We start from the raw sequence: 14,497 nt of genomic DNA, 5'->3' as shown, positions 1-14,497 counted from the left end.
GGACCGCTAGCTTCGCGATTCGACGAATCCTACAATGATGTAGAGCAAAGTTGAGTTATTGAAAAAGACTCTTTTCTCACATGCTCTCACTGCCTTCAGGTAACCGCATGTTCAGCGAACCCCCCCCCCTCCCCAAAAATAAAAAAAAAACAAAACAAACCAAAACCCCCCCCCCCCCAAAAAAAAAAACAACAAAAAAAAAAAAAAAAAAAAAAAAACAAACACAAAACAAAAAACAAAAAAAAACAAAAAAACAAACAAACAAAAAAACAAACCCCTAAAAAAAAAAAATCAAAGCAAAAATCCAACCAGAAAAAAACAAAACAAAACAAACTTGTTTGAAGCGCCTCACAGGCGTCATCGTATCATGTCCTCCATGTTAATTGTTGCTCATGGCTTGGGACCCCTTGTATGGTACTTTGAGCGAGCACATTATAAAGTGAACATTGCTTTTTATAAAAGTTCAAACTCAAGAGATAGAAGACTAGTTTGGATTAGAGACAGACAGAGCATTTTATGGAGTACTCTTTGTAGGTGATGATTAGAGACTTGTCATAAGTCTCCTGGTCCAAAAGGTTCAACATCTGGGCAGTTCTCATGCTATCTTGATTTCCACCTTCAAGAAGGCCTTCATCTGTGCTGGCTGGAGGGTTAAAAACTCAAATTCAAACGTCCACATTATCTGTTTTCGTTTATTACATTGAAGCTTACATTTAGCTAATTTCACATGATTATTTATTTCTTCGAGCTATGAGCAGCAACATTTACAATATGTTTTCTGACCATAACGAACAAAAAATGAATGTTGTGCAGCTTTGTGGTCTGGTAGGATTAGCACTCACCGTCCCTGGGTTAGTCCATGGAAAAAATTCTATACTCATATTTTTTTTTACCTCGCTGAGGTCTAAAATGAGTACATGGCCGGTAACAACGTTTTCTCTGTTGCCATGAAATCGTTAATTGCGCCATACAGGCCTCATTTATCGTCTAACATGTTAAGTGTTGTTGTTTTCTTGTGATCCCCTGAAAAGAGCTTTAAGATCATTAATTTGAAATTGTGCTACGTATATAAAAGCTTATTTCTCGGCCGTCTATGTGGTTTTGAAGTAATGTATAATTTGTTTTTATTGTTTTAGTTTTTGGGTGAAGAAGGGTTTTGAGTGTTGGGTATTTTATCCATTTTTGATTGTTACTTTTAACTCCCTCCTTAACAGGCATTTTCAGGATTTCCCTCCAAAACTTCAGACACAAAATTATATTTTTTATCACTCAAACACAATAACAATAAAGTTCTTGCGATAGATAATTTCGTTAGCAAAACATGCTCTACAACACACTGGCAATTTTCTTTAAATATTATGAAGCGCAAAGAGAAATTTGGATAGAAAAATGTTGGTTGTATCGTAATGAATGTGACGATTTTACTGTAGTTGGTAAGGAGAGAGTTAACAGCAACAGCTTCTTCCAGTAGCTTAATATCACATTGAATTATAGAAAGAACCAAATTTACCCCACTCGGCTCTTTGTTATTGTTTATAGCCAGGCCAGGGAGCAGTTCTATCTAAATTGTATTAATCAGACTATAAACATTTTAATGTTACACCTAGTTTTGTGTGTGTTGGTACGTTATATCCGGCTGGCGGATGCCATGATCTTTTGAACTTAACGCATAACATCAATATAAGGTTTTCAATGTTGGGCAATCAATCCTACCTATAGAATAGTGATAACGATTGGTGTAATGATGTAAATTGAACGTGACAGCTTGATGGGCGAAAGGTGATTGACTCCTATCGTATCAAACATAACTTTGCTAAAATGTCTGTAATAGCTTATTCAAATGGACGTAATGAATATACATACCACTGTGGCAAACGGTCAGACTCATAAATTATGACTGATTGTGTAAGACATGGTAACATGTCGAAGGGGTGATGTTAGGTATAAATTTATGTTCTGTATCTTGAGAGGTATGTAGAGAAAATTATAATATATATTTGGAGAGGGAGAGGGAGAGAGAGAGAGAGAGAGAGAGAGAGAGAGAGAGAGAGAGAGAGAGAGAGAGAGAGGAGGGGAGAGAACTTTGAAATTTTAAATGTTTATTGAATAGGCCTTGGCCCGTCTCAACATATGCATGAAACCAAATCAAAAGATCAAAACATAAGGGACAATAAGATAATTAAATAAATAAATAGATAAAGAATTACGTTTTACAATGGATAGACACACAATATTAATATTGATATACAATATATACAATTGATACAATGTGAGCAGCAATAGATTTGACAATAGGATTCAATAGTCTGATGTCACGTCGCCTAGCAACGAGCAGATTGGTTCTAAACAAAGAAAATCGGTATTTTTTATTCTTCATGCTGGCTAGAACTTTTTCACATGTCATGTGATCAGAATGTATAAAATTCAAAAATGATCAGATTTATAATGTTTTTCTCATCTGGATACACTTTTATGCTCGTCGGAGAAGTATTTCATAAGGGCGTCCACCATTGTTCCGATAGTGTAGAACCAGTTCCTAATTTACTATGCGTCATTACGAGGGAAGTGACGTCACGACTGTTGAAGCGTATAACGATGAAAGTAAAAATAATAAGTTCATTCCGACATAATACCAGAGTGGCAGGGTGGGTCACAAATCGTTGATCCCTCGCACCTCATGCAAGTCATGAAATTCGATTTGAGTCATCCAACTATAATACATTTAACAAATGCCCACCTGCTGCTGAGGCCTGAAGTTACTGTTTGATTTAATCAGTTAACTGCCGTAAGTACTCTGGAAAAACACGTATTGAAAATTTTGGCCAGAAAGCTCGTCCTTCAAATATCGATCGATTTAAATGACCCTTATCTTGGCAAAAACTCTCAAACCTGGGGCCCCTCGACCTTTGCACAAAGAGCAAAAATGAAATAAAATTTAAAAACAAAACAAAACAAAAAAAACGTAACCCCCCCCCCCCCCCCCAAAGAAAAAAACCAAGAAGAAACAACAATCCACAACAACAAAAAAAAAAAAAAAAAACGACAACAAAACAACAAAGACAAAACCAAACCAACAATCCTCAACAAAAATACAAACAAAACAAAACAAAAACAAACAAAAAAGAAGAGATGCCCCCACCCGACGTGCAGTTGTTTGCAGGTCTGATAACACATAATCCTTATGGGCTGATTGTTGTAATGGAAATCTCAAAAAATGACGCAAAATATTGTGTATTACAACAATGTTAAACTAGGCCCATAAGTGGGTTCGGGTGTCAGACCTGCATAATGTACACGTCGCCCCCACTCCATGCCGAATAAAAGAATATTCGCCAAAATAATCACTAAAAAAACAATACCAAAAAAGAATACTGCGGCCATGTTGTGATTTTGTGGAATGACACTCGCTTTCGGATTGGGAGATCCTGGGTTCGAGCCTCTTTTGGCGCATAGTTGAGTCCTTGGAAAAGGCTCTTTACTAACATCCTCTTATCGTACTCAGGTACCTGACCGTTAACAGCGCTCTGTTGGAAATAAAATTGTAATATCGCCTAACAGGCGTCATGTGTCGTTCTGCATGTTATGTGTTGCTGTTGGTTAGGGACCCTTTGTAAATTGCTTTTAAAAAAGAAATATAGCGCAATATCCACTAAACGTGCTCAAAGCGCTGTCGTTGCCAACGACAACACATGTAGGAATAAACATGACGCCTGTTAGGCGATAGTATAATTATTTTTTCGGACAGAGACAACGCTGTTAACGGCCAGGTACTCATTTTACACCTGAGTACGGTGAGAGAATGTGACTAAAGACCCTTTTCCAAGAACTCAACTATGAGCCGAGCGAGGATCGAACTCAGGACCTTCCGATCCGAAAGCGAGTGTCATACCACAAGACCACACAGCCGCACGCTTAGTGGATTGTGCACTATAAAAGCTCACGTTGTATTTTTTTTTCTCCTTTTAAAAGAAAATAGCATTTAAACTTAAATGCCCATTAAAAAAAAAAAAAGAAAAAGAAAAGAAGAAAAGTTAATATGCAGAAAGAAATTAAAAAAAAAAAAAAAATTCTCGCGAACCGGAATCGAACCAGTGACCTAAGGATTACAGCAATTCTACATCTACAGTCCTCCGCTCTACCAACTGAGCTATCGCGAGTTGTTATCTATGGCTCGCTAAAATCGATATACATAACACAGGCACATCATTAACTCATTAGCCGTGTTTGTTACAGTGTTGACTGCAACAGATGGTTCGTTGGAATGTTGGCGTGTTGTCATAAACAACAAATAATTTGATTGCGTCATCCCCTATCAATGTTATGTCAATCGCGATTTCGCGGCTGTTTGGTATTTTTTTTTTCTTTTTTTGGTGGTTATTAATGGTATCAGTTTATTTTTTGGTTCCATGTACCATTTTTTTCCCCACTTTCATGTATGTTGTCATCAAATTGTGTGATTTATTGGCGAAAGCCTAAGATTGAATAAACTACGAAACTTTGAAACTTTGGTATTGTGCATACCTGCTTCCTGAAGTGAGCTTTTATATAGAGCAATATCCACTAAATGTGCTCAAAGAGCTTTACAACGGGACCCTGACCAACAATAACACGTAACATAAAGAACGAGACGTGACGCCTGTTGGGCGATATTACATTTTTTTTTTCGGACAGAGACAACGATGTTAACGGTACGTACTCATTTTACACCTGAGTACGGTGAGAGAATGTGAGTAAAGAGCCTTTTCCAAGGACTCAACTATGAGCCGAGCGATACTAGAACTCAGGACCTTCCGATCCGAAAGCGAGTGTTATGCCACTAGACCACATAGCCGCACGAGAAAGTAGTAGAATTGCGAAACTTGGGCTTCATCAGCAAAGCAAGATAAGCTACTCAAATTCTATTGATTAAGCATGTCATGAACGAAAATACGGCACAAATTAGCAAATTTTAAAAAAGCAACAAGAGAAAGACGATAAAAATGTAGAGATCTATCGGGTAAAAAAAAAAAGATATTTTTTTCTCCCAAACCAGAATCGAACCAGTGACCAAAGGATTTCAGCAATTTTACACCTCCAGTCCTCCATCTTAGGCTGTAGACTGAGTGCATCCATTTTCCTCTCCTGTCCGTCTTGTCCTCCAAGTGAACGTTCCTCTCAGTCCATCTCTCGTTATAGATAGTATGCGCTTGGCTAAGAAGCTCATAACATTGCCATCCGGAAGTATAACGGACCAACACACAAAACTGTGTGTATCCATGAACGTTTATAGTCAGGTTAATACAGTTCTGTGAGCATTACTCATAAACGCGGATGACAAAAAACAACAACAAAGACCTGAGTGACGTCATCTTCGAACTATCTATAGATAGTTCGAAGATGACGTCACTCAGGCCTTTGTTATTGTTTTTGCCATCCGCGTTTGTGAGTTGTTCTCACTAAACTGTATTAACCAGACTATAAAAGTTCATGGTTACACAGAGTTTGTGTGTTGGTCCGTTATACTTCCGGATGGCAATGTTGTGAACTCCTTGGCCAACCGCATTCTATCTATATCTCAGCAAAGTGAGTGCAACTCACACGTTTTAGTTGCCCAATCGTACAAGAATCGAACGCGAACCTTTTATCTCGGACTTAAAATTTAAAATGTCTCTGTTTCCTACCAACAAAGTGAAACAACACACGGAGTTTCTTTGTTGTAGTTTTCAGGACACCTGCTTTGGATGATCAGTTCTTACTAAATAAATGTTTGAATAGTAATATAAACATTACACGTAGTTTTGTTTGCTGATATTTTCGTGCGTTTATAGTGAGTAAATTACAGAAATGTATAGATAGAATGCGCTTGGCCAAGGAGTTCACAACATTGCCATCCGGACGTATAACGGACCAACACACAAACCATGAACTTTTATAGTCTGGTTAATACAGTTTAGTGAGAACAACTCACAAACGCGGATGGCAAAAACGATAACAAAGGCCTGAGTGACGTCATCTGCATACTATCTATAGCGTCTATGACACACGACTTATTCACGAACAGGAGAGGAAAACGGATGCCCTCAGTTTATACAGCCTTACCAACTGAGGTGGCTATCGCAAAGATAGATATACGCATGATATTACGCATCATTAACTCATTATACGTTGTGTGTTAATTACTGTTTACTGCAACAGATGGTTCATTGGAATGTATGCGAGTTGTTGATAAAAACAATTTGTATTTTGAACCATCACTGTTTTGATATCACCAATTTTTTGAGTTCAATCTTCAGACATAATACCACATATGTGTCACTTATCTTAAAATAAACGCCTGATTTTTTTTTTTATATGATACACTTAATATTATTGTTTCCCCACATAAACTCATGACTCTTAACATTTTGTAGTGCGCTTGAGATTAGTAAGAATAAATAAATGAATCAATGATTAAATGAATAGATAGATAAACAGAGAAATAAATAAATAAATAAACAAATAAATAAATAAATAAATGAATAGATAAATAGAAACCTATAAATTAATGAATTAATTATAATAATAATAATAATAATAATAATAATAATAATAATAATAATAATAATAATAATAATGATAATAATAATAATGATAATAATAATAATAATAATAATAATAATAATAATAATAATAATAATAATAATAATAATAATAATAATAATAATAATAATAATAATAATAATAATTTCCTTTGTTCAACCCCAAGGGAAATTAACCATTATAGGTTATTCAATGAAAGACTGGAATTACGCGAACCATACCACTACGCTGTGCCCAACGAAAAACATTTAAAAATCAAATGATATTTTTCAGAAAAAAAAATATATTAAAATCGATAAATTATGATCAAACAGAATCGATGCAAATGGAGTGCTTCAAAAACTGCTCCTCGTGAAAAACAAAAATTAAGTGAAATAAAAAAAAAAGTTGCCGTGACCAGGATTCGAACCTGGGTTGTTGCGGCCACAACGCAAAGTACTAACCACTATACGATCACAGCTACATCTGCTGGTGAACTTTATCTTAATATACCAGCCCTGCGCAAGACAATGGAAAACTCCAAAAAGAGGGGGCGTGTCTACGGCAAGTGAATGCAAACATTGATGCATCGCTTGTGACCATAGCCACCTTTTGTAGCATGCCAAAGGGACGAAACAGTCGGCCTCACGATTTGTGAATAATTGTCACAATATTTAGATATTGGTAATGAGCGCCACTACATTTCAACACTTGACGTAACATAAGAAACCACTAATCCAGTTGGTTAACCTATTGAATACAACTCACAATTTGCTTTCTTTTGGTAGTCTGGCCTTGTATTTTGAAGTAATTTTTTTGGTCAGTGCGTAGCCATCGTTAACTTATATATAGCCAGACACTGACCAACAAATTACGTCATAAGACAAGTCTTTGGTTACAAAAGAAAACAAATCGTGAGTTGTATTCACTAGTTCCACCAATCAATCACTTGTTTCCTTGAGCTCTGCTAACAACTCACCAGACGCTGCACAAACCTTAAAAATGACGTCAAACTGTAAGTCCTACAGGGTTCTAGTGTCAGGCTTTATGTTAACGATGACTACGGTCAGTGTCAGCGTCGCCTTCGTAAATTCATTGCCTGGCACTAACATTTAAAAAAAACGTGAACACACAAGTCGATGACCACAAAAGAAAAACAAAACCGTGAGCTGCATTCAATAGATAGTATGCGCTTGGCAAAGAAGCTCATAACATTGCCATTCGGAAGTATAACGGACCAACACACAAAACTGTGTATATCCATGGACGTTTACAGTCAGGTTAATACAATTCAGTGAGCATTACTCATAAACGCAGATGGCAAAAAACAATAACAAAGACCTGAGTGACGTCATCTTCGAACTATCTATAATCGACAACTCACTAGGCGGTGCACAAAATAACGTCACAATAGCCCCTCGCCTAGCATCAGGCTCTATGTAGTGTGCGATTGAAGAAGCTCACAACATTGCCATCCGGAAGTATATGGACCAACACACTAAAGTATGTGTAACCTTAAACGTTTTTAGTCTGGTTAATACAGTTTAGTGAAAAATACTTACAAACATGGATGGCAAAAAACAATAACAAAGGAATGAGTGACGTCATCTTCGTTCTATCTATAGATTGAACGATGTTGTTAGCCAGACATTTTTATGAGTGGTCCTCACTAAATTGTATCAATCAGACTTTTAACCTTCAAGGTTACACACAGTTTTGTGTGTCGTACGTTATATCCGACTGGCGAAATTGAGCTTTTTTGGATAAACGCAATGCATCAATAAGTTTTCGAAGGCTACGGTGTCGTGTTAAGAATTTACAAAGGCTACGAATAATACGCTTCAACAGTAGTAACGTCACTTCCCTCGTAATGACGCTTGGTAACTTAGTAACTGGCTCTAAAATATCGGAACAATGGCGGACGCCCATATGAAATATTTCTCCGAGGAGCATAAAAGCGTATCCAGAGGAAAAAAGCATTATAAATCTGATCAGGTTTTGACTTTTACACATTCTGATCACAAGACATATGAATAGTTCTCGTCAGCATGAAGAATAAAAAGTACAGATTTTCTTTGTCTAGAACCACGATGGCCGCCGTTGCTGGGCGACGTGACATCAGACTATTGAATCCAATTCACGAGACCATTATATTCAACAGCCAGAATTGATGCTTTGCGTTTAGGTAAAACGTATCAACACACAAAACTGTGTAACCATAAACACGTAGAGTCTGATTGATATAATTTAGTGAGAGCTAATCATTAAAATGTCTAAAATGGCTGGCGAAAAACAATAAAACAGTGCTGAGTGACGTCAATTTTGTTCCAGCTATCAAAATTATGATTTATGACCAGGATCAGTGGGGCTAATTGGTTTGGTTAATTTAACGAGGCATGTATTTGAGGTGGCTATGCTTGTGACATTTGATCTGTTTGTTTGTTTTTTTTTTATCCCTGGTCGTGACAATTAATGTTGTCATTTAAGACGTTTCGTGATAGACGAGTTGTTTTTGTTTTGTTTATTTTTTGTTTTTGTTTTTTTTTTATCGCTTATCGAGTTAAGAAGAGTTACGACCCACCTTCTCAAAACGGCGGGTGTCCCGATATTCTCTTTTTTTTTCATCTGACACTTCTCCATACCTTATATTTGTCATCATTATTCATTTCCACTAAATGTTTTAGAGGGGTATCAAACCAATAGCAACGCTTTAACGTACAGAACGAAATATGGCGTTTTTACAACTCTTTTCGACAGAGGCAATGCTATGACCGGTAGATAGGTCCTTTCTTTAACACCTAAGATCCCTATAATAACTCAGTTGGTAGAGCACACTCTTACAAGCAAAAAGGACCAAGATTGATCGTAGCCTTCGTAATCTCCTCGCCTGCCACTGACAACGTCAAAAGATAGAGAGCAAAAATTAGAATGTGTAAAAGTCAAAACATGATTAGATGTATAATGTTTTTCCTTCTGGATACGCTTTTATGGTAGTCGGAGAAATATTTCATAAAGGCGTCCGCCATTGTTCCGATAGTTTAGAGCCAGTTCCTAAGTTACCATGCGTCATTACGAGGGAAGTGACGTTACGACTGTTGAAGCGTATTGTGAGTTGTATTCTATTTATTATGTATCAACCAATGTGATCAGTTGTTTCCTTGATCGCTACTAACGACAACTCACTAGTCGCTGCACAAACCTAAAAATGACGTCAAAATACAAGTCCTATTGAGTCTTAGAGCGTGGCCTTCGTAAAGTTATGGCCTGATACTGACCAAAAAATGACGTCAAAATGCCAGTCTTTTGCCACAAAAGAAAACAAATCGTGAATTGTATTCAATAGTTCAACCAATGAAATAACTTGTTTCCATGAGCTCTACTAACGACAACTCACAAGGCGGTGCAAAAAACAAATAATGACGTCAAACTGACAGTCCTTTTCGATTTCAGTATCAGGCTATAACATAACGATGGTTACGCTTAGAGCGTGGCCTTCGTAATCTCATGGCCTTCGTAAAGTTATGGCCTGACACTGACCAAAAAATGACGTCAAAATGCCAGTCTTTTGCCACAAAAGAAAACAAATCGTGAGTTGTATTCAATAGTTCAACCAATGAAATAACTTGTTTCCATGAGCTCTACTAACAACTCACTAGGCGGTGCAAAAACCAAATAATGACGTGAAAATGCCAGTCCTTTTGGATTTCAGTGTCAGGCTATATAGATAGAATGCGCTTGGCCAAGGAGTTCACAACATTGCCATCCGGAAGTATAACGGACCAACACACAAACTCTGTGTAACCATGAACTTTTATAGTCTTGTTAATACAGTTTAGTGAGAACAACTCACAAACGCGGATGGCAAAAACAATAACAAAGGCCTGAGTGACGTCATCTGCATACTATCTATAACGATGGCGACGCACTGACCAACAAATGACGTCAAAAGACAAGTCTTTGGCCACAAAAGAATACAAATCGTGAGTTGTATTCAACAGTTCAACCGATGGGAACACTTATTTCCTTGACCACCACTAACTAAAGAAAACTCATTAGGCGGCCCACAAACCTAAAAATGACGCCAAAATATGGGTCTTAGTGAGTTTTAGTGTCATGTTAACGATGGCTACGCTGAGAGTCAGGCTATAGATAGAACGAAGTTGACGTCACTCAGGTCTTTGTTATTTATTTATTTATTTATTTTTTTGTTGTTGTCATCCACGGTTATAGGTAATTCTTACTAAACTGTATTAACCAGACTACAAATGTTCATGGTTACAGATAGTTTTGTGTGTTGGTCCGTTATACTTCCGGGTGGCAATGGTGTGGGCTTCTTAGCCAAGCGCAACTGTCTCTCGGTTAACGCAGGCTACGGATCAATCTCCCGGGTAAACTCGATATTTTTTTCAATTCTCCCTGTCCACTCAGCAGTGATTTGATAGTTGAGTCTTTTAGATATGGCAACAGCTTCTAATGGCGCTCACATTATTATGTTATGACGATCGACCCAATCAGCAAATTCTTCACCGCATTCGTGCACCGTCACAAACCGCCCGGAAGCTTCGTCACAACACACCGTTCAACTAGATGCTCTGCAGTTTCGGGTTCTATCCCACATCGGGTACATGTTGCACAGGTGGAAAATCCCCACTGATGAAGCGATTTTGCCGTTTCATCAGTGGGGACTTTCCACCTGTCCAACATGTACCCGATATGTCGGAAAGTACTTTGCGATGGGTTAGCGTCCTATCCAAAAGGTAGCAAGTAATTGCTATTTTTCGTTCCACGCTATAAAAAAAAACAGGATAAACTAAAAATAAAAATAAAAAAAAAACAAAACAAAAAAAAATCCCAAAAAGATAAACAAAAAAAAAACAAAAAACAAAAAAACAAACAAACAAACAAACAAAATAAAACACGTGGAAGGCTCAGATTGAAGAAAAGAATTGAACATCGTGTATGTTCGGGGAAATCCGAATTTACAAAGCATTATTTTAGCCTAACTTACATATTGTACTCTGATTTTCTTTTTTAAAGGTAAAAAAAAAAGGACAGACGTTGATCTGTCTATTTGTACCAAAAAGGAAGATATAATATATGAAATGAAAAAAATATAAAATATACTATTTCCATATAGATAGTATGCAGATGAAGTCACTCAGGCCTTTGTTATTGTTTTTGCCATCCGCGTTTGTGAGTTGTTCTCACTAAACTGTATTAACCAGACTATAAGAGTTCATGGTTACACAGAGTTTGTGTGTTGGTCCGTTATACTTCCGGATGGCAATGTTGTGAACTCCTTGGCCAAGCGCATTCTATCTATAGATAGTATGCAGATGACGTCACTCAGGCCTTTGTTATTGTTTTTGCCATCCGCGTTTGTGAGTTGTTCTCACTAAACTGTATTAACCAGACTATAAGAGTTCATGGTTACACAGAGTTTGTGTGTAGGTCCGTTATACTTCCGGATGGCAATGTTGTGAACTCCTTGGCCAAGCGCATTCTATCTATACGTGTAACTTATTCAGAATTAGCTCCATTCCAGAAAGGATTTTTTTAAAAAAGTTGACGTGACCAGGATTCGAACCAGGGTATATAGATAGTTCGAAGATGACGTCACTCTGGTCTTTGTTATTGTTTTTTGCCATCCGCGTTGATGAGTAGTGCTCACTGAACTGTATTATCCAGACTATAAACGTTCATGGTTACACACAGTTGTGTGTGTTGGCCAGTTATACTTAAGCATGGCAATGTTGTGAACTTCTTAGACAAGCGCATACTATCTATACTTTATGGAACATTCATGTGCTGATTTCAAATCAATTTGACAAGGCACACACACAAAAAAAAAGAAGACAGAAAGGAAAAGAAAAAAACAAACCTTTCTCAGTGCCGTGACCAGGAATCGAACCTGGGTTGTTGCGGCCACAACGCAAAGTACTAACCACAAAACGATCACGACTGTAAATAGATAGAATGCGCTTGGCCAAGGAGTTCACAACATTGCCATCCGGAAGTATAACGGACCAACACACAAACTCTGTGTAACCATGAACGTTTATAGTCAGGTTAATACAGTTTAGTGAGAACAACTCACAAACGCGGATGACAAAAACAATAACAAAGGCCTGAGTGACGTCATCTTCGAACTATCTATATAAGACGTTATCTTTCAATTTGAAACATTCAAACCAAAGTCACAACCATTATTTGTAAGCTATTTTGTGAGTTGATATCAGAATACACGATCGGTATATTTACGTTACAGTTACTCCTACTGGATACGCTACATTATGCCATAGCCACCATCAGAACATGCCAAGCAGCCGAATCAGTCAGCCTTATTGTTTGTGAGCATTTATCCCATATTTGAACAAAACAAAACAAACAAAAAATCAAAATCAAAATAAACAAAATGAATACTAACAATGAGAAAGGCATTTTTACGGATTAACCATGCTTTATGACACAACGTCAGGATCCGAATTTTTCACCATCACTGTCACCCATCCATCCATTGATCAAGCTTAATATTACTATTTGTGATAAGCCGAGACAACCACTGATCTATAGAACCATACAGTATTAATTGGCCATTTGACTACTTGTATTTTGGATAACCTGAGTTTAAGTTATGAGTGAGGCACATGAAATGCTGGGGCTGATTGTTTTCGGTAACAAGCATGTACAGAAGATAGCTTTGGATTCCTGAATTCTTGTGATTGAAAGTTCGAACTATTTCGCACTGTAATTGGAAAATCTTTCCAAATTGGCAAAAAGAGATTTTTAAATTTCTATTTTGGTCACTTCAGGATTCAACTCAAATAACCATTTGCCGCAAAAAAAAAAGGAGGGGAAAGAGAAACAAAAACCCCATTTGTATAACGAATAAAATAAAATAAAGAAAGATAAAAGAAAAAAAATGAAATGTTTCCAAACCGCTAACCTTATCAGAACGATCTCCTCTCTCGACGTAAGGTAAAAAAATAAATAGTTGCCGTGACCAGGATACGAACCTGGGTTGTTGCTGCCATAACGCAAAGTACTAACCACTATAGATAGTTCGAAGATGACGTCACTCAGGCCTTTGTTATTGTTTTTGCCATCCGCGTTTGTGAGTTGTTCTCACTAAACTGTATTAACCAGACTATAAAAGTTCATGGTTACACAGAGTTTGTGTGTTGGTCCGTTATACTTCCGGATGGCAATTTTGTGAACTCCTTGGCCAAGCGCATTCTATCTATACGATCACGGCGCTGGAGTCAACGACAATTTTTTAGAAATATATATACATATGAATCATGTAGAACAAGAGCCCCTCAAATAAAGGCAATTTGTGATTAGGAGAAAGCAGATCAATAAAAACTACAGGCATTTCATTTCATGGCATTGTGTCCTTAATGTGCCTCATGTCTAGATTTAAAAAAGAATTTTAATTGTTTTTTTTTTCTTTACCAAAAGAACAATTGGATTCAATAGTCTGATGTCACGTCGCCCAGCAACGGCGGCCATCGTGGTTCTAAACAAAGAAAATCGGTACTTTTTATTCTTCGTGCTGGCTAGAACTTTTCATATGTCTTGTGATCAGAATGTGTAAAAGTTAAAACATGATCAGCTTTATAATTTTTTTCCCCTCTGGATACGTTTTTATGCTCGTCGGAGAAATATTTCAAAAGGGCGTCCGCCATTGTTCCGATAGTTTAGAGCCAGTTACCAAGTTACCATGCGTCATTGCGAGGGAAGTGACGTTACGACTGTTGAAGCGTATTATCATGCACGGAAGATATGTATATATGGCAAAGTAACTTTCGTGAGTTATTTGGTGTGCAAGAATGCATCATCTGCCAAATTCAGTCCCTTGGTTTGTGGACAAAAAAACGTTACAATGACCTCTCCACAGGGGACTGGTATCTCAATGTTAAGGCTTGTTTCTAAAATGACGTGTGTGAGTTTTGTTCAC

At 37.2% G+C, this 14,497-nt stretch overlaps 2 non-coding genes across 2 annotated transcripts; both read right to left on the bottom strand.

The window, feature by feature from the left end:
• Positions 1-4,068: 4,068 nt before the first annotated feature.
• Positions 4,069-4,157, bottom strand: Trnay-gua (transfer RNA tyrosine (anticodon GUA)). The gene is given in 2 exon segments: positions 4,069-4,104; positions 4,121-4,157. It is a non-coding gene; the product is annotated as a tRNA-Tyr (tRNA).
• A 2,789-nt stretch (positions 4,158-6,946) lies between these two features.
• On the bottom strand, positions 6,947-7,018 carry Trnah-gug (transfer RNA histidin (anticodon GUG)). Its single transcript has one exon. It is a non-coding gene; the product is annotated as a tRNA-His (tRNA).
• Between the last annotated feature and the right edge of the window lie 7,479 nt (positions 7,019-14,497).

The sequence above is a fragment of the Berghia stephanieae genome, chromosome 3 (genome assembly GCF_034508935.2).
Source record: "Berghia stephanieae isolate SIO BIC M18660-M18661 chromosome 3, UCSD_Bste_1.3, whole genome shotgun sequence".
Classification (NCBI taxonomy): Eukaryota; Metazoa; Mollusca; class Gastropoda; order Nudibranchia; family Aeolidiidae; genus Berghia; species Berghia stephanieae.
The sequence above is the reverse complement of the archived record's forward strand: the minus strand, read 5'-3'. Positions and strand labels throughout refer to the sequence as shown.